Source organism: Oncorhynchus tshawytscha, linkage group LG08 (genome assembly GCF_018296145.1).
Source record: "Oncorhynchus tshawytscha isolate Ot180627B linkage group LG08, Otsh_v2.0, whole genome shotgun sequence".
Lineage (NCBI taxonomy): Eukaryota > Metazoa > Chordata > Actinopteri > Salmoniformes > Salmonidae > Oncorhynchus > Oncorhynchus tshawytscha.
This window is the reverse complement of record NC_056436.1, coordinates 82629697-82648894: the sequence shown is the minus strand read 5'-3', so window position 1 is coordinate 82648894 and position 19198 is coordinate 82629697.

The window sequence follows — 19198 nt, the reverse complement described above, 5'->3', positions numbered from 1 at the left end:
GAGAAATGGAATCTCCTAAAACGGTACACCGGGCTATGCTAAACCAACTTGCCCTGATGACCTTCAAGCCGTCCAAAATTGTTTGTGCAGTTGGGAATAAAATAACGACATAAATACTGTAAAACCAAGAGGAATGTGGATGTAAACAAAATGTAATCTTCATTGGTCACTTACATAATTAGCCACGTGGGAGGAGACTGATGCATAAAGACAGCATTTTAGTACCAATGCATAATGGAAATGTGGTCTAGGCTATATCATATCACAAAACATTTATCAACTTATTTGGGCAACACAAATAAACTCCATAACCGTTGTGAAACATAGCTTTTTTTTCTTCTTTTTAGTTGTTAATAAGTTATTTTCCTAATTAATAGGCTATATAGCAAACTAACCATATATATTGTGAAAGAGGAGATAACATAACAGGGTTGAAGACACACCCAGACATATTGCCTAGAAAAACACACATATAGCACTCAAAGATAAGAAACCATTACACTGCAGAATGGAAAATTACAAGTAAAATATGGTGCCAGAAGTGGAACAGAGATACTTTCTGTTTGCTTGCAAGACTCATTCAGAAAACCCCAATTACTATTAAGGATCTGCCCCTTTTTTCAATTTTCCTCTAAAATGACATACCCAAATCGAACTGCTTGAAACAAGGATACGCATATTCTTGATACCATTTAAAAGGAAACACTGTGAAGTTTGTGGGAATGTGAAATGAATGCAGGAGAATATAACATAATGGTAAAAGATAATACAAAGAAAAAAACTATGCGTTTTTCTGTATTTTTTATTTTTATCATCATCTTTGAAACGCAAGAAAAAGGCCATAATGTACTATTCCAGCCCAGACACAATTTAGATTTTGGCCACCAGATGACAGCAATGTATGTGCAAAGGTTTAGACTGATCCAATGAACAATTGCATTTCTGTTCAAAATGTTGTATCGAGACTGCCCAAATGTGCCTAATTGGTTTATTACTAACTTTTCAAGTTCATAACTGTGCACTCTCCTAAAACAATAGCATGGTATTCTTTCACTTTAATAGCTACTGTAAATTGGACAGTGCAGTTATATTATAAAGAATTTAAGCTTTCTGCCAATATCAGATATGTCTTTGTCCTGGGAAATGTTCATGTTACTTACAACCTCATGCTAATCACATTAGCCTACGTTAGTTCAACCGTCCCGCGGGTACCCGCCGATCCTGTAGAGGATAAAAACCGACACTTTTATTAGCATGTGCATTTAGTGAAAGTATTCATACCCCTTGACTTGTTCCCAAAAATGTGTGTTACAACCTGAATTAAACATGTATTAAATCTCTATCATTTTCACCTATCTACACTCAATACCCCATAACGACTAAGTGAAAACATGCTTTAGACATTTTTGCAAATATATTGAAAATAAAATACAAAAATATAAAATTTACATAAATATTAACACCCCTAAATCAAGTCTTTGCACACCTGGGTTGTACAATACCTGCACATTTTTCTTTAAAAAGTCTTTAAAAACGTCTTATGGCTGGGGGGCAGTATTGAGTAGCTTGGATGAATAAGGTGCCCAGAGTAAACTGCCTGCTACTCAGGCCCAGAAGCTAAGATATGCATTATCATTAGTGGGTGTTGATAGATAACACTCTGAAGTTTCTAAAACTGTTTGAATGATGTCTGTGTATATAACAGAACTCATATGGCAGGCAAAAACCTGAGAAAAAAATCCAACCAGGAAGTTGGAAATCTGAGATTTGTAGTTTTTCAACTTTTTGCCTATCCAAGATGTAAAGTGTAAATTTGGTCCGATTGCACTTTCTAAGGCTTCCACTAGATGTCAACAGTCTTTAGAACCTTGTTTCAAGCTTCTACTGTGAAGGGGGAGTGAATGAGAGCTGTTTGAGTCTGGGGTCTGGCAGAAGGCCATGAGCTGGTCACGCACGTGGCCGTGAGAGCGACCTGCGTTCCGTTGCATTTCTAAAGACAAAGGGATTGCCCGGTTGGAATATTATTGAAGATTTATGTTAAAAACATCCTAAAGATTGATTCTATACATCGTTTGACATGTTTCTACAAACTGTAACAGAACTTTTTCACTTTTCGTCTGCTGTAAGTGCCTGTGCCTCCTGAATTTGGATTTGTGAACTAAACGTGCAAACAAAAAGGAGGTATTTGAACATAAATTATGGACTTTATCGAACAAAACAAACATTTATTGTGGAACTGGGATTCCTGGTAGTGCAAAGGTAAGTGAATATTTATAATGCTATTTCTGACTTCTGTTGACTCCACAACATGGCAGGTATCTGTATGACTTGTTATGGTGCCTGAGCGCTGTGCTCAGATTATTGCATGGTGTGCTTTTTCCGTAAAGCTTTTTTGAAATCTGACACAGCGGTTGCATTAAGGAGAAGTTTATCTATAATTCCATGCATAACGATGTATCTTTTATCAATGTTTATTATGAGTATTTCTGTAAATTGATGTGGCTCTCTGCAAAATCACCTGATATTTTGGAAGCAAAACATTACTGAACATAACACGCCAATGTAAACTGAGATTTTTGGTTATAAATATGAACTTTATCGAACAAAACATATATGTATTGTGTAACATGAATTCCTATGAGTGTCATCTGATGAAGATCATCAAAGGTTAGTGATTCATTTTATCTCTATTTCTGTCTTTTGTGGCTGTGTTTTTCTGTGACTAGGTGCTGACCTAACATAATCGCATGGTATTCTTTCGTCGTAAAGCCTTTTTGAAATCGGACACCGTGGTGGGATTAACAACAAGTGTATCTTTAAAATGGTGTATAATACTTGTATGTTTGAGGAATTTAAATTATGAGATTTCTGTTGTTTGAATTTGGCGCCCTGCACTTTCACTGGCTGTTTTCAAATCGATCCAGTTAATGTAATTTCATCCCATCTCATCCCTAAGACGTTTTTAAGCTCTGTCAAGTTGGTTGTTGATCATTACTAGGCAGCCATTTTCAAGTCTTGCTATAGATTTCTAAGCAGATTTAAGACAGAACTGTAACCTGGCAACTCAGGAACATTCAATGTCATCTTGGTAAGCAACTTCAGTGCATACAGTCACCAGTCAGTTTATTAGTTACACCCATCTAGTACCAGGTCGGACCCTCCTTTGCCTCCAGAACAGCCTGAATTATTTGGGGCATTCGTGTCAGAAACGTTCCACAAGGATGTTGTTCCATGCTGAAGCGATGGCATCGCGTAGCTTCTGCAGATGTCGGTACATTCATGCTGTGAACAGCCTGTTTCATCAAAGATGAGATGATGGGTTGCGGTCTTGGGACTGCACAGGCCGTTAAAGTCAACTGAACTCGCTGTCATGTTCCAGGCAATGTTTTTCCACTCCTCAGTTGTCCAGTGATGGTGATCACGTGCCCACTGGAGCTGCTTCTTCTTGGGGCAGCAGGTAACCTAGTGGTTAGAGCGTTGGGCCAGTAACCGAACAGGTGCTGGAGAAAATCCCGAGCTGACAAGGTAAAAATTTGTCATCCTGCCCTGAGCAAGGTAGTTAACCCATTGTTCCCCAGGTGCCGGAGATGTGGATGTCGATTATGGAAGCCCCCCAAACCTCTCCGATTTGAATGCATTCAGTTGTACAACTGACTAGGTGTCCCCCTTTTCTTGTTTATAGCTGATAGGCGTGAAATCAGGTTTTGTCGTTTGCTGCAATAGCCCAACCGTGACAAGTATCGACGAGTTGTGCTTTCCGAGATGCCATTCTGCATCCACTATTGTTACTTGTCTGTTTTTGGCCCGCCTTTTAGCTTGCAGGTTTCTTTCCATTATCAATCGAAATCTCTCATCAACAAGCTATTTTTGCCCACAGGACTGCTTCTGACTGAATGTTTTTTGTTTGTCGCACCATTCTCGATAAACCCTAGACACTGTCATGCTTGAAAAGCCCAGGAGTACAGCCTTTTCTGGGATACTGGCTCTGGCACACCTGGCACCCAGGAGGACAGCCTTTTCTGGGATACTGGATCTGGCACACCTGGCACCCAGGAGGACAGCCTTTTCTGGGATACTGGATCTGGCACACCTGGCACCCAGGAGGACAGCCTTTTCTGGGATACTGGACCTGGCACACCTGGCACCCAGGAGGACAGCCTTTTCTGGGATACTGGACCTGGCACACCTGGCACCCAGGGGGACAGCCTTTTCTGGGATACTGGATCTGGCACACCTGGCACCCAGGAGGACAGCCTTTTCTGGGATACTGGACCTGGCACACCTGGCACCCAGGGGGACAGCCTTTTCTGGGATACTGGATCTGGCACACCTGGCACCCAGGGGGACAGCCTTTTCTGGGATACTGGATCTGGCACACCTGGCACCCAGGAGGACAGCCTTTTCTGGGATACTGGATCGGGCACCGATGATCATGTCACGTTCTAAGTCGCTTAGGTCACTCGTTTTGCCCCTTCTAACATTCAATTGAACAGTAACTGAATGCCTCGACAAAGCAGCCTTTTCCCCCTGCTTTATATAACAGGCCACTGCCACATGACTCACTGTCTGTAGGAGAGATCATATTTTGGTGAACAGGGTGGTGTACCTAATACACTTGCTGGTGAGTGTACTTGGTCATGTGTTTTAGGCTATTGATCTCCCAGTGTCTGGTGGAAAGCATACCCATAACATGATGCAGCCACCACTATGCTTGAAAATAAGAAGAGTGGTACTCTGTGATGTGTTGTTGGATTTGCCCCAATCATAAAATGTTGTATTCAGGACAAAAGTGAATTGCATTTGGCTCATTGTTTTGCCATATTATTTTAGTGCCTTATTGCAAACAGGAAGCATGTTTTTTATTTTTTTATTTTTTTGTACAGGCTTCCTTTTTTCACTCTGTCATTTAGGGTAGTATTGTGGAGTAACTAAAATATTGTTGACCCATCCTCAAGTCTCTCCTATCACAGCTATTAGACAATGTAACTGTTTTAAAATCACCATTGGCTTCATGGTGAAATTCCTGAGTGGTTTCCTTCCTCTCCGGCAACTAAGTTAGGAAGGATGCCTGTATCTTTGTAGTGACTGGGCATAATACCCCATCCACATTGTAATTAATAACATCACCATGCTCAAAGGGATATTCAATGTCTGCTTCTTTTTTTTACCCATCTACCAATAGGTCCCCTTCTTTGTGAGGCATTGAAAACCTCGCTGGTCTTTGTGGTTGAATCTGTGTTTGAAATTCACTGCTCTACTGAGGGACGTTAATCACGTTAATCACTGCACACAGAGTGAGTCCATACAACTTATATGACTTGTTAAGCACACTTTTACTCCTGAATTTATTTAGGCTTGCCATAACAATGGGGTTGAATACTTATTGACTCAAGACATTTCAGATTTTCATTTTTTATTAATTTGTAAACATTTCTAAAAACATAATTCCGCTTTGACATTATGGGGTGTTGTGTGTAGGCCAGTGACACAAAATCTCAATGTAATCCATTTTAAAATCAGGCTGTAAGACCAAAAAATGTGGAGAAAGTCAAGGGGTGTGAATACTTTCTGAAGGCTCTGTACCTGTCAACAGGTTTAGCCGCAGGTATTCATTTTCCTTTTAACTCTCAAGAATGTAGTGTAATGTTAATATTCATCTAATGTTAATTTGACCTTGTGTATAGCTTCCTGTCTTATTTCTTGTGTTCTTTGTTGTTGTTATTATTAGTATTATTAATATATACACTACAGTTCAAAAGTTTGGGCTCACTTAGAAATGTCCTTGTTTTCCATGAAAACAAACATGAAATGAGTTGCAAAATGAATAGGAAATACAGTCAAGACGTTGACAAGGTTATAAATAAGTGATCGATATCATTTGAGAGAGCAGGTAGCCTAACAGTGAAGATCGTTGGACCAGAAACCTAAAGGTCGCTGGTTTGAATCACAAGCTGAATAGGTAAAAAAAATATATGTTGATGTTGAGCAAGGCACGGCACCCAAGTTGCTCTGGGTAAGAGTGTCAGCTAAATGACTCAAACGTAAAAAATGACATTCTGTGAAAGTTATTAGTGCAACAATTATAGCAACAGTCCTGAGACCCTGAACTCAACATGAATGCTTTCTGTGATTACATTAGAGGACATTTGTTGTTACAGTAACTTCAAAATGTGTCCATGGATGTGTCACTCATTTTAACCTGATATGAAAACTGTTACGTTAGTTTGTAAGATAACCTTAACTTTAGGCTATATACTGTCTTAGAAAAGTAATGTTGAATTGTGCTTGGTTAATCTGCTTGTATATCGACTGCTTGGGTAGTTCCATTTTAGACACTGGCTTTAATCCTGTTCTTTAACTTCTGTTTGAATGAGGAGACGTGAATCCAACATATCATTTGTTAACAAACTGGAATTAAAGCCAGACTTAGTATGGTATATAACCTATAGAGGGTTGATAGGCCATTTACCCTGTTGCAGAACTGATATTGAATTGTGTTTTGGTTGTCAAGGCAACCAAATTTCACCATTTAAAGGAGATATATCTTCTGCTTGTATAATTCCATCTGTACCACCGACTGAGTCTGGCTTTAATTCCTGTTGGTCTACAAATTAATAATTGACGAGTTGAATTCACGTGTCCATGTCAACCAAAAATGTAAGTTAAAGAATAGGACTAAATCAAATCAAACATAAAATGCACTTTAAATACATTTTGATTTAATTTGATCATATTCTTTAACTTTTATTTTTGGTTGAGATAATGACATGAATCTAACATTAACATATGAAATAAAACTTGTAGATTCCATTTGAAATGAACCAAAGCTTGATACCATAGGTATACTATATATACTGTATATGTACTATATATATTATATATGTTCTAAAACTGTATGTATTTTCTGTTTATTTTAACTGAATCCTGGGTTGAACTGAAACACTAGCTCTTGATGACTTCCCCAATGCTATATAAATACCTCAATATTATCATTGATGATATAGTGATAAAATATGGTCACATCTGTTCATTTGCTCTGTTGAACCTACTACTTTAGAATGACTTTGACAGCAACAGTGAATCCAATAAGTGGAGATTTCTCAGTCATTTTCCTTATAGCACATTGGCTAATAGTCAGAGAAAAATATCAAAGCTGGGCCTGGATGGGAGACCGAAGGAGGTGCTGCCCAGACTGATAGTCGATATAACGTTGAAGATCTGATGTTGTTTTAAAGGTTTAAATTCAATATATTTTATATAAGGTTTGTCTATGTAGAAAATTGTTTACCAGGATGACAAAACTGTGGTTTAAATTTGACCCTCAATACAACAGTTGATGACTTTCACAATACATTGACAAATTATGTTGCAACAATGTTGATTTAACCAGTTTGTGCTCAGTTGGCTGAGGTCACTTTTTACAGATGTTTACAGACCTCAGCTAAAAGCACATTGTGGGTATAAGATAACATAGCTAACGCACAAGTTGTGCCCAGGCATCATGTGTATTTTGGGCATGTTTCTATTACCGGTCTATCTAAAATACTTAAAAATAGTGAATAGGAAATCTATCACTAGCTTTTCTTAGGGATAGTGTATAGTTATTTTACCAATATATCTTACAATGATTGAATAAATGAATGTGGTTTTAAATCCATAATACTCATTCTGTAGCCTAAACTAGCTGACGGACTACAAGGCAGTTTAAGGACACATACTAAATGTTTCATTGTCACGTATACCAGATAGGCTCAGTGAAATGTAATCAGCCTTGAAACATTTAGACTTTTCTATGAACAGGGTTGGTCTGACTGCCTTTTCTGGACGAAATAAGGCAATTGGAGACCAAGGACCGTTGAAAGCAGTGTTGTTTTTCATTAAATAAACATAGGATCAAACGTAGGCTCTTAATTTGATTGCGCTTTTGTTGCTGAGAATTTTCCTGGACAGCAGGAAATGCAAACTTGTCATGTATTCAAGGTTAAAGAAGGCTTCTAAAGTTTGCCATTTCCACAGACTAGATTTGTTCAAATTAAAAATGTATCAATCCCTATAAAAAAGATTCATAAATTATAATCCACATAGTAATTTGCATTTCCTGTTGCTGCAGGATGATTTTCATACTGTAGTAAACTGGCTCAAAGTAAGATCCTACTACATCTGTAAGCAAATCTCTCATAAAAGAATCAAAGACAAACAAAACGTTGCTCTCTCATCACTAGTTCTCTCATTTATTCAGACAGCAGCATAAATGTCATAAACATTATGAAAGACTATATCTTTTCCTGTTTTATTTTTTGCAATTTGTTAGGTTTTTACTCATAACTCATTCTGTTCTATGGAAAGTCTCGGGGGAATCTTTTATGGTTCACTTCCTTCCACTAGGGGGCAGGAGAGATCAATGTTTGTATATAGCCGGACCTCTTGCCATTAACTCAGCCCTTTGCTCTTGGTTAAAGATTTCTCAATGTCACAGCTTAAATTACGGCCAGCCTTTACCCGCTAGCTATGGATTTATGTCACGGACCATGTGATTCCAATAGAATTCCTTGAGCCGGATAGATTAGACCAGAGGTCAAATAGCCTATGCTATGGGGAAGAAATACATATTTCATTCTTAGAAAGAAAATCACTTCAGCCAAAAGGCTACAGTATGCTATTTCCTTATACATTATCATAATGTTAGAAGGGGTGGGGGTGGGGGTAATTCCCTGGTCAAAGATGTTTATTGTGCACATTCACATTGAAGAACAGATCCACAGTGTGGATGTATCCCACATTTATACATTTTACATGTAACCTTTATTTAACGAGGCAAGTCAGTTAAGAACAAAATCCAAGGAACGGTGTGTTAACTGCCTTGTTCAGGGGCAGAACAGATTTTTAAAATGTATTGATAATGATCAGGCCTGTGTTCCATAATGTGCCTGCATTCCATACAGAACCAGGCTAATAATGACTAGCCATCTTTTAAATTGACATGCCCTAGTGTTCTCACAATGATTTGGATAGATTTAGTGTAACAGCAAACAAAAGAGACTTAAAATAAAAGTGCAACATTTATTTATTACAGATTTCTAAGTGGCGTGTGTTATTTTCTGCAAATTCCTCTACAGGGCGGGAATTTTAAAAAACGATACTTGATACCAAAACGAAAGCATGCTCAGGACTGTGATTTACTCCAGTTTTTGTGTGTGTGTGTGTGTGTGTGTGTGTGTGTTCTAAGTCATCAACAAAAACCACGTCTGTGGAAGTCTGCGAAAAATCGGAGAAATATAGATTTTTAAAAATGTAGTTACCCTTAATTCAATTGGCATCAGCCAGACAGTTGTGTTTGGCTTGGTGTTTCTGTAGTGCACTTGTGATGGAGTTTTCAAAAATAAATGGCCACTGGATTTGATGTAAATAGTCATGATTCTGCAACTTTGTAGTTACCTTTGAATTCATTGACCCCAAGATGGTTAGGCTATCAAATCAAATCATTTATCACATGTGCCGAATACAACCTTGCCGTGAAATGCTTACTTACAAGCTCTTAACCAACAAGGACGTTTTAAGAATAATATTTACTAAATAAACTAAAGTAAAAAATAAATAACAATAACGAGACTACAGTATATACAGGGGGCGCTGGTACTGAGTCAACGTGCGGGTAACAGGTTAGTCGAGGTAATTAAGGTCATTTGTACATGTAGGTAGGGGTAAAGGGACTATGCATAGATAATTAACAGCGAGTAGCAGCAGCGTAAAAACACAGCAAATCGTCCGCGTAGCCATTTGATTAGATGTTCAGCATTCTTATGGCTTGGGTGTAGAAGCTGTTAAGTATTTTGGACCTAGACTTGGCGCTCCAGTATCATTAGCATCGCTAACGGCTATACAAAGTGGTAGACATATAGGCAGAACATCATGAAATACTATGTTTTCCTGTTGTATTTTTTTGCAAATTCTCTCAGGTCTTGACTCATAATCCACTCTGTCCTATGCAAAGTCTTCGTGAAATCTTTTAGGTTTCGCTTCCATCCACTAGGGGGCAGGAGAGGTCAATGTCTGGATATAGAGGACCTTTTGCCATTAATTTAATCTTTGTTCTCGGTTAAAGACTTCTCAATGTTACAGGTTGGAATCCCCCTGCAGGTCAGGTCATCCAGATAGCATATTAACACACCATGAGCCAGGGAATACCCCCCACAGCATCCTACTACCTGTGAGGAGGTTGTGGAGCTCACATGGTAATAAACTAGACTAGGGCCCTGTGTTTTGGTTCATCGTGTCACATGAACTGGATTTGAACCTTTATTTAAAAGGTTTTTCATCAAACTGTCCCCTTTTATTTTTTATATCAGATGGTCCAGTTTTTAATTTTTTAATTTTTAATTTTTTTAATCCTCAACCTCATGACAAAATGTGTAGAATAGCAGGAAAGTATCTCAAAAACAGCAAAATGTTCTCTCAGACTCAAGGAAAAATGTGTAAAATAGCTACACTACACTAAAAATACGTTATTTATTTATTTATTTTAATTTTATTTATCCGTTATTTTAACAGGTAAGTTGACTGAGAACACGTTCTCATGTACAGCAACGACCTGGGGAATAGTTACCGGGGAGAGGAGGAATGAACCAATTGTAAACTGGACACCTGCTCATCGAAAATCTAATTCCAAAATGGACATTAATATGGAGTTGGTCCCCCCTTTGCTGCTATAACAGCCTCCACTCTTCTGAAGGCTTTCCACTCGATGTTGGAGCATTGCTGCAGGGACTTGCTTCCATTCAGCCACAAGAGCATTAGTGAGGCATTAGTGAGGTCAGGCACTGATGTTGGGCGATTAGGCCTGGCTTGCAGTCTGCGTTCCAATTCATCCCAAAGGTGTTTGAGGTCAGGGTTCTGTGCCGGCCAGTCAAATTCTTCCACACCGATCTCTACAAACCAGTTCTGTATGGACCTTGCTTTGTGCATTGGGGCATAGTCAAACTGAAACAGGAAAGGGCCTTCCCCAAACTGTTGCCACAAAGTTGGAAGCACAGAATCATCTAGAATGTCATCATATGCTGTAGCAGTAAGATTTCTCTTCACTGTAACTAAGGGTCCTAGCCCGAACCATGAAAAACAGCCCCAGACCATTATTCCTCCTCCACCAAACTTTACAGTTGGCACTATGTATTGGGGCAGGTAGCGTTACCTTGGCGTCCGCCAAACCCAGATTCGTCCGTCAGACTGCCAGATGTTGAAGCGTGATTCATCACTCCAGAGAACACGTTTCCACTGCTCCAGAGTCTAATGTCGGCGAGTTTTACACCACTCCAGCCGATGCTTGGCATTGCGCATGTTGATCTTAGGCTTGTGTGCGGCAGCTCACCCATGGAAACCCATTTCATGAAGCTCCCGACAAACAGTTCTTGCGCTGATGTTGCTTCCAGAGGCAGTTTGGAACTCGGTAGTGAGTGTTGCAACCTCACAGAACTATCCCGTTCCGTGAGCTTGAGTTGTTGTTGCTCCTAGACTTTCCACTTCACAATAACAGCATTTACAGTTGACCGCGGCAGCTCTAGAAAGACAGAAATTTGACGAACTGACTTGTTGAAAAAGGTAACATCCTATGACTGTGCCACGTTGAAAGTCACTGCAATGTTTGTCTGTGGAGATTGCATGACTATGTGCTCGATGTTATACACCTGTCAGCAACGGGTCTGATTGAAATAGCTGAATCCACAAATTTGAAGGGGTGTCCACATACTTTTGTAGTGTATAAAACCGGGAGAAAACTGCGATACGCCACCACATATAGGAAGTAGCCTAAGGTAGCTTGATAATTACTCCACTGTGCCTATTACATTATGGGATGGAACAGACAACTACTACTATACCATGATGAAAATATCTGCCTACATTGTTATGGTAAAAGACGATCAGACACGGTCATAATGATTGGTCGTACTGCACATGTATGGTAAAGGACAAAAGTTCAGGCTGTGACAAGCCAACCTCTATAGTGATTGTGGAGACATTGATACTGTTTACTGTAAAAAATAGATTGTTTTTGAGGAGAAAAAGTACAATGTTCAAAACCACTGAACATGAAAAAGGTTTCAGTAGGTATGGAGCTTCACCGTACAGTTCAGACCACAGACACCAGGTATGAGCTTCACCGTACTGTTCAGACCACAGACACCAGGTATGAGCTTCACCGTACTGTTCAGACCACAGACACCAGGTATGAGCTTCACCGTACTGTTCAGACCACAGACACCAGGTATGAGCTTCAGTGTACTGTACAGACCACAGACACCAGGTATGAGCTTCACTGTACTGTTCAGACCACAGACACCAGGTATGAGCTTCACTGTACTGTACAGACCACAGACACCAGGTATGAGCTTCACCGTACTGTACAGACCACAGACACCAGGTATGAGCTTCAGTGTACTGCACAGACCACAGACACCAGGTATGAGCTTCACTGTACTGTACAGACCAAAGAGACCAGGACAGTCACAGAGCGCCAAACCCTCCTCCTCTTCCTCTTCTTCAGTGAAAGGTTAAAGCTGTCACTGAGTCACACTCGTTGCCTTCAGAAGACATATGAGTCACTACGAGCACGGCGAGGGAGATGTGCTTGGCTAAGGTCTAAACAAGAATTAGGTGCTTATGTAAAGCAAGGTTGTATTTGACCCTACAGCTGCAAGTTGAGGGTGAGGCAGCGTAATGCGGAGTGACAGTTCTGAAACAGAATGGGCTGCTTGTCTAGTTGTGAGTGTGGCATGGCGTGGGGAGAGGAGAATGGAGGCCCGGCCAAGCTGGCTCTGACTGGCCCTGTCCTGGCCGGAGGTTCGAAAACTTAAGGCTTCTTCTGAAAGATGTAAAACAAGAAAGTGGAAGGAGGAAGGACGTTTTTGAAGAGCTTCCTTCCCCAACAGAAGAGTCATGAATTGAAAGAGGCATGTGTGGAATTCTTGTGATTCCATATGGTGGATATTTTCTAGTTTCTGGACTTAAGGAATGAAAACTGTTTATTTATTCTTCTCTGTTTTAATAAGATTCCATATGGTGGATATTTTCTAGTTTCTGGACTTAAGGAATGAAAACTGTTTATTTATTCTTCTCTGTTTTAATAAGATTCCATATGGTGGATATTTTCTAGTTTCTGGACTTAAGGAATGAAAACTGTTTATTTATTCTTCTCTGTTTTAATAAGATTCCATATGGTGGATATTTTCTAGTTTCTGGACTTAAGGAATGAAAACTGTTTATTTATTCTTCTCTGTTTTAATAAGATTCCATATGTCTTTATTAAAATGTTTCTCTATATTATAAACTCATTTCTAGAATGAGGCCCCTGAATAAAACAGTTTTTCCTCTCTCTGTTACTACGTGGTGGTAAGATTCCACATTCCCCTGACAACAAGCCGCCTGGCCCTGTGCTTGCTCTCTAGAGACTGTCCTTCAGCTCTTCCTCTTCTCCCTCCTCTTCTCTCACCCCCGAGAAACCGCCCAGGAGAAATAAATCAACAATCTCAACTCCTGTGGGGTGCGTTGTTTTACTAGCTGTGTTCTACCTCCCTGCGATTTCATCTGCTCTCTCCAGGCAGCAGGAGTGTGTGTGTGTTTAACTCTCAGTTGCTCTCTCCAGGCAGCAGGAGTGTGTGTGTGTTTAACTCTCAGTTGCTCTCTCCAGGCAGCAGGAGTGTGTGTGTTTAACTCTCAGTTGCTCTCTCCAGGCAGCAGGAGTGTGTGTGTGTTTAACTCTCAGCTACTCTCTCCAGGCAGCAGGAGTGTGTGTGTGTTTAACTCTCAGTTGCTCTCTCCAGACAGAGACCACAGCCAGGGAGGCTGTCTGCATCTCAAATCAAACCTTATTCTCTCCAGACAGAGACCACAGCCAGGGAGGCTGTCTGCATCTCAAATCAAACCTTATTCTCTCCAGACAGAGACCACAGCCAGGGAGGCTGTCTGCATCTCAAATCAAACCTTATTCTCTCCAGACAGAGACCACAGCCAGGGAGGCTGTCTGCATCTCAAATCAAACCTTATTCTCTCCAGACAGAGACCGGCCTTCATAGACAAGGCCACGGTGTCCAAATGCCAAATAGGAGAACAGAGCAGTATGGCCTAGACCACGATTAATACTTACATTAGCAGATGATGTATTGAACTTCGGAGAATGAAACAGATTTTCTCTATTTCCTCTGAGGTGATTCTCTAGTCTGGCAGTCTTTAGGGCTTCTAGACTGTTCTCTGTTTCCTCTGAGGTGATTCTCCAGTCTGGCAGTCTTTAGGGCTTCTAGACTGTTCCTTGTTTCCTCTGAGGTGATTCTCCAGTCTGGCAGTCTTTAGGGCTTCTAGACTGTTCCCTGTTTCCTCTGAGGTGATTCTCCAGTCTGGCAGTCTTTAGGGCTTCTAGACTGTTCCCTGTTTCCTCTGAGGAGATTCTCCAGTCTGGCAGTCTTTAGGGCTTCTAGACTGTTCCCTGTTTCCTCTGAGGTGATTCTCCAGTCTGGCAGTCTTTAGGGCTTCTAGACTGTTCCCTGTTTCCTCTGAGGTGATTCTCCAGTCTGGCAGTCTTTAGGGCTTCTAGACTGTTCCCTGTTTCCTCTGAGGTGATTCTCCAGTCTGGCAGTCTTTAGGGCTAATTCATTACTGGTTAGGTCTTCGCAGTGTTGCCAAGTGGTTGCTGAGAATCCTGAAAGGGAACAGTCATTGGTTGTGTCTGAGCTGTCAGAACTTCTCAATCATCTTAAATATATCTGCAGGATGAGGATGACTCCACCACCATGTTTATCTTTTGATGTACTTGACTTGACTGTTAGTAACATACTGTAGTCCCATGACAAGTATTTTACTCATTTATCCACTGTAGTCACACTTACGACAGCAGCAGGTCATTCTAGATGGTCTGTTGAATCAATGTGATGAAACATCAGTGATTTCTCTCATTTGCCTACATGATTATTAATAATGTAATAGAAACAAACTGTTTCACATTAAGGATGCATTTATTTCCCACATGGAATCTTATCCAAACAGCCACCTTTGCCTGCGCTGTTCACATGGGGTTCCAATGGTTCCATTCTCGAGTTCCATTAGATGTGAAGTGTTCCAATGGTGCCATTCTCGAGTTCCATTAGATGTGAAGTGTTCCAATGGTTCCATTCTCGAGTTCCATTAGATGTGAAGTGTTCCAATGGTGCCATTCTCGAGTTCCATTAGATGTGAAGTGTTCCAATGGTTCCATTCTCGAGTTCCATTCGATGTGAAGTGTTCCAATGGTTCCATTCTCGAGTTCCATTACATGTGAAGTGTTCCAATGGTTCCATTCTCGAGTTCCATTAGATGTGAAGTGTTCCAATGGTTCCATTCTCGAGTTCCATTAGATGTGAAGTGTTCCAATGGTGCCATTCTCGAGTTCCATTAGATGTGAAGTGTTCCAATGGTGCCATTCTCGAGTTCCATTAGATGTGAAGTGTTCCAATGGTTCCATTCTCGAGTTCCATTAGATGTGAAGTGTTCCAATGGTGCCATTCTCGAGTTCCATTAGATGTGAAGTGTTCCAATGGTGCCATTCTCGAGTTCCATTAGATGTGAAGTGTTCCAATGGTTCCATTCTCGAGTTCCATTAGATGTGAAGTGTTCCAATGGTTCCATTCTCGAGTTCCATTAGATGTGAAGTGTTCCAATGGTTCCATTCTCGAGTTCCATTAGATGTGAAGTGTTCCAATGGTTCCATTCTCGAGTTCCATTAGATGTGAAGTGTTCCAATGGTGCCATTCTCGAGTTCCATTAGATGTGAAGTGTTCCAATGGTTCCATTCTCGAGTTCCATTAGATGTGAAGTGTTCCAATGGTGCCATTCTCGAGTTCCATTAGATGTGAAGTGTTCCAATGTCCATACTAGTTAGAACGCATGCCCAGGGTGTCGTTTCACAGTACAGAGTGTGCTAGCTAGTGTGAATACTGAAACAGACGAACGTTAAGCTTGTTTTTGCAGCTGCCTCATCTTCTCATATGAGAATATGAGAATCTGCTACCTGGAATATGGGTCATTCTGTTTGATAATCTCTGGACTGTAAAATAGTGTTCCCCTCCCTAGTACTAGGGTCTGTCAAAAGAGATCAAATACTTTGCCTGCTAATTTATCTGCTTGAGAATTTTGCTAATATCTATGGTGTTATGTCTCCCCCTGCAGCTGTCCATGTTCTCATGCAGTGTGACGAATTTTAAATGAGCCTCAAAGCCTCTACCTGACCATTACCAGACGCTCTATATATCAGGGTTGGGATCAATTCCATTTCAATTCAGAAAGTAAACCTTTAAATTCCATTTCAAACCGTTCAATTCCAACATTTTCCTCATTGAAAAGCATTGAAGAAAATTGGAATTTGCAATTTCAGTGTACTCCCTGAATGTACTGGAATTTAAATAGACCCGAACCCTGTTAAATGCCATTACCGTTGGGTATCGAAGCTGCTGTTGAACCTCATGGTCTGGATCTCAGGCTAGCAAAGCCTCTGGCAGATTGGTGGCACAGTCCCGCTAAGACAGTTGGCCCATAGTTTAATGGGGTGGATATCTTCAGGGGGTGGCAGGGTAACCTAGCGGTTAAGAGCGTTGGGCCAGTAATTGAAAGATTGCTTGTTCAAATCCTTGAGCTGACTATTTGTGAAAAGTCTGTTGATGTGTCCTTGAGCACAGGCACTTAACCCTAATTGCTACTGTAAAGTCTGCTAAGTGTTTGGTCTGCCTGGCTCCATCAGATAATTAGTGCTCTGTCAATACTGGTTAATTACAGTCTGTTCTGAATATTTTGGGCCATATCACTGTTCTCTGTAAATCAGCCATAATAAAAACACCTTGTTGTTCCCCGTCTCATGAACAAAGTTACAGTCCCTCCCCTCCTAGACTTGATAATGTCCTGTCATTGCTGTAAATAGGAGTGAATCCCCAGCCTGGCATACGGCCACAGCATCCTCCATGTCCTATCCATTACCTAGGCTGCGTCCCAAACCTCACCCTTTTATGCACATAGTTTACCTATGTAGTGCATTACTTTTGATCAGATCCCAATATAGCCCTGGTCAAAAGTAATGCACTATATAGGTAATAGGGAGCTATTTGGGATGCACCCTAGTCTTGACCTGTTCAGAGACAATTTGCTTGAGCCTCAAAACAATGTTGGACTATTACATCACCAATGTTTATTAGGAAAAGACTCGAGGCGAGAAAACATATTAAAAACCTTCATTATACAAATGTATCCTGTGAGCACGCAGGGACACGGAAACGTATATTACGTCAGGATGTAAGCAAAGCCAACATTGATGTAACAGGGTTGCTTCCATCCCTCTTCATGCCCCAACTCTAGCTAGCCATTTTACATTGGATGCACTTAGTAGACATTTCTGGGGGGGGGGCACGACTGACCATGACAATAACAAGAACTGACCATGACAATAACAAGAACTGACCATGACAATAACTGACCTTGACAATAACAAGAACTGACCATGACAATAACTGACCTTGACAATAACAAGAACTGACCATGACAATAACTGACCATGACAATAACAAGAACTGACCATGACAATAACTGACCATGACAATAACAAGAACTGACCATGACAATAACTGACCTTGACAATAACAAGAACTGACCATGACAATAACTGACCATGACAATAACAAGAACTGACCATGACAATAACTGACCATGACAATAACAAGAACTGACCATGACAATAACAAGAACTGACAATAACAAGAACTGACAATAACAAGAACTGACCATGACAATAACTGACCATGACAATAACAAGAACTGACAATAACAAGAACTGACCATGACAATAACTGACCTTGACAATAACAAGAACTGACAATAACAAGAACTGACCATGACAATAACTGACCTTGACAATAACAAGAACTGACCATGACAATAACAAGAACTGACCATGACAATAACAAGAACTGACCATGACAATAACTGACCATGACAATAACAAGAACTGACCATGACAATAACTGACCATGACAATGACAAGAACTGACCATGACAATAACTGACCATGACAATAACAAGAACTGACCTTGACAATAACAAGAACTGACCATGACAATAACTGACCATGACAATAACAAGAACTGACCATGACAATAACTGACCTTGACAATAACAAGAACTGACCATGACAATAACTGACCATGACAATAACAAGAACTGACCATGACAATAACAAGAACTGACCATGACAATAACAAGAACTGACCTTGACAATAACAAGAACTGACCATGACAATAACAAGAACTGACCTTGACAATAACAAGAACTGACCTTGACAATAACAAGAACTGACCATGCCAATAACAATAACTGACCTTGATTAAATACGTCATAGTGCAACATACAAAATGTTTACCTTTGTTATTGTTTGTTTACCTCCACAGTACATATTGTTTTGTTTGATACTATTAGATTTCAACTCATACTGTCACGTTGTATAAATGATTGGAGACAGGCGCAGGAATTCGTAATAGAGGGGGGGGGGGTTTAATACTCCACCCAAAATATACAACATGTCATGAAAAGGCACGGGGATGAAGCCCAGAACAAACACGTGTACACAAACACAGGGATGTAACCCAAACAACAGGTTAAACCTCTAATAAATACACTACACAGGGATGTAACCCAAACAACAGGTTAAACCTCTAATAAATACACTACACAGGGATGTAACCCCAACAACAGGTTAAACCTCTAATAAATACACTACACAGGGACGTAACCCAAACAACAGGTTAAACCTCTAATAAATACACTACACAGGGATGTAACCTAAACAACATGTTAAACCTCTAATAAATACACTACACAGGGATGTAACCCAAACAACAGGTTAAACCTCTAATAAATACACTACACAGGGATGTAACCTAAACAACATGTTAAACCTCTAATAAATACACTACACAGGGATGTAACCCCAACAACAGGTTAAACCTCTAATAAATACACTACACAGGGATGTAACCCAAACAACAGGTTAAACCTCTAATAAATACACTACACAGGGATGTAACCCAAACAACAGGTTAAACCTCTAATAAATACACTACACAGGGATGTAACCCAAACAACAGGTTAAACCTCTAATAAATACACTACACAGGGATGTAACCCAAACAACAGGTTAAA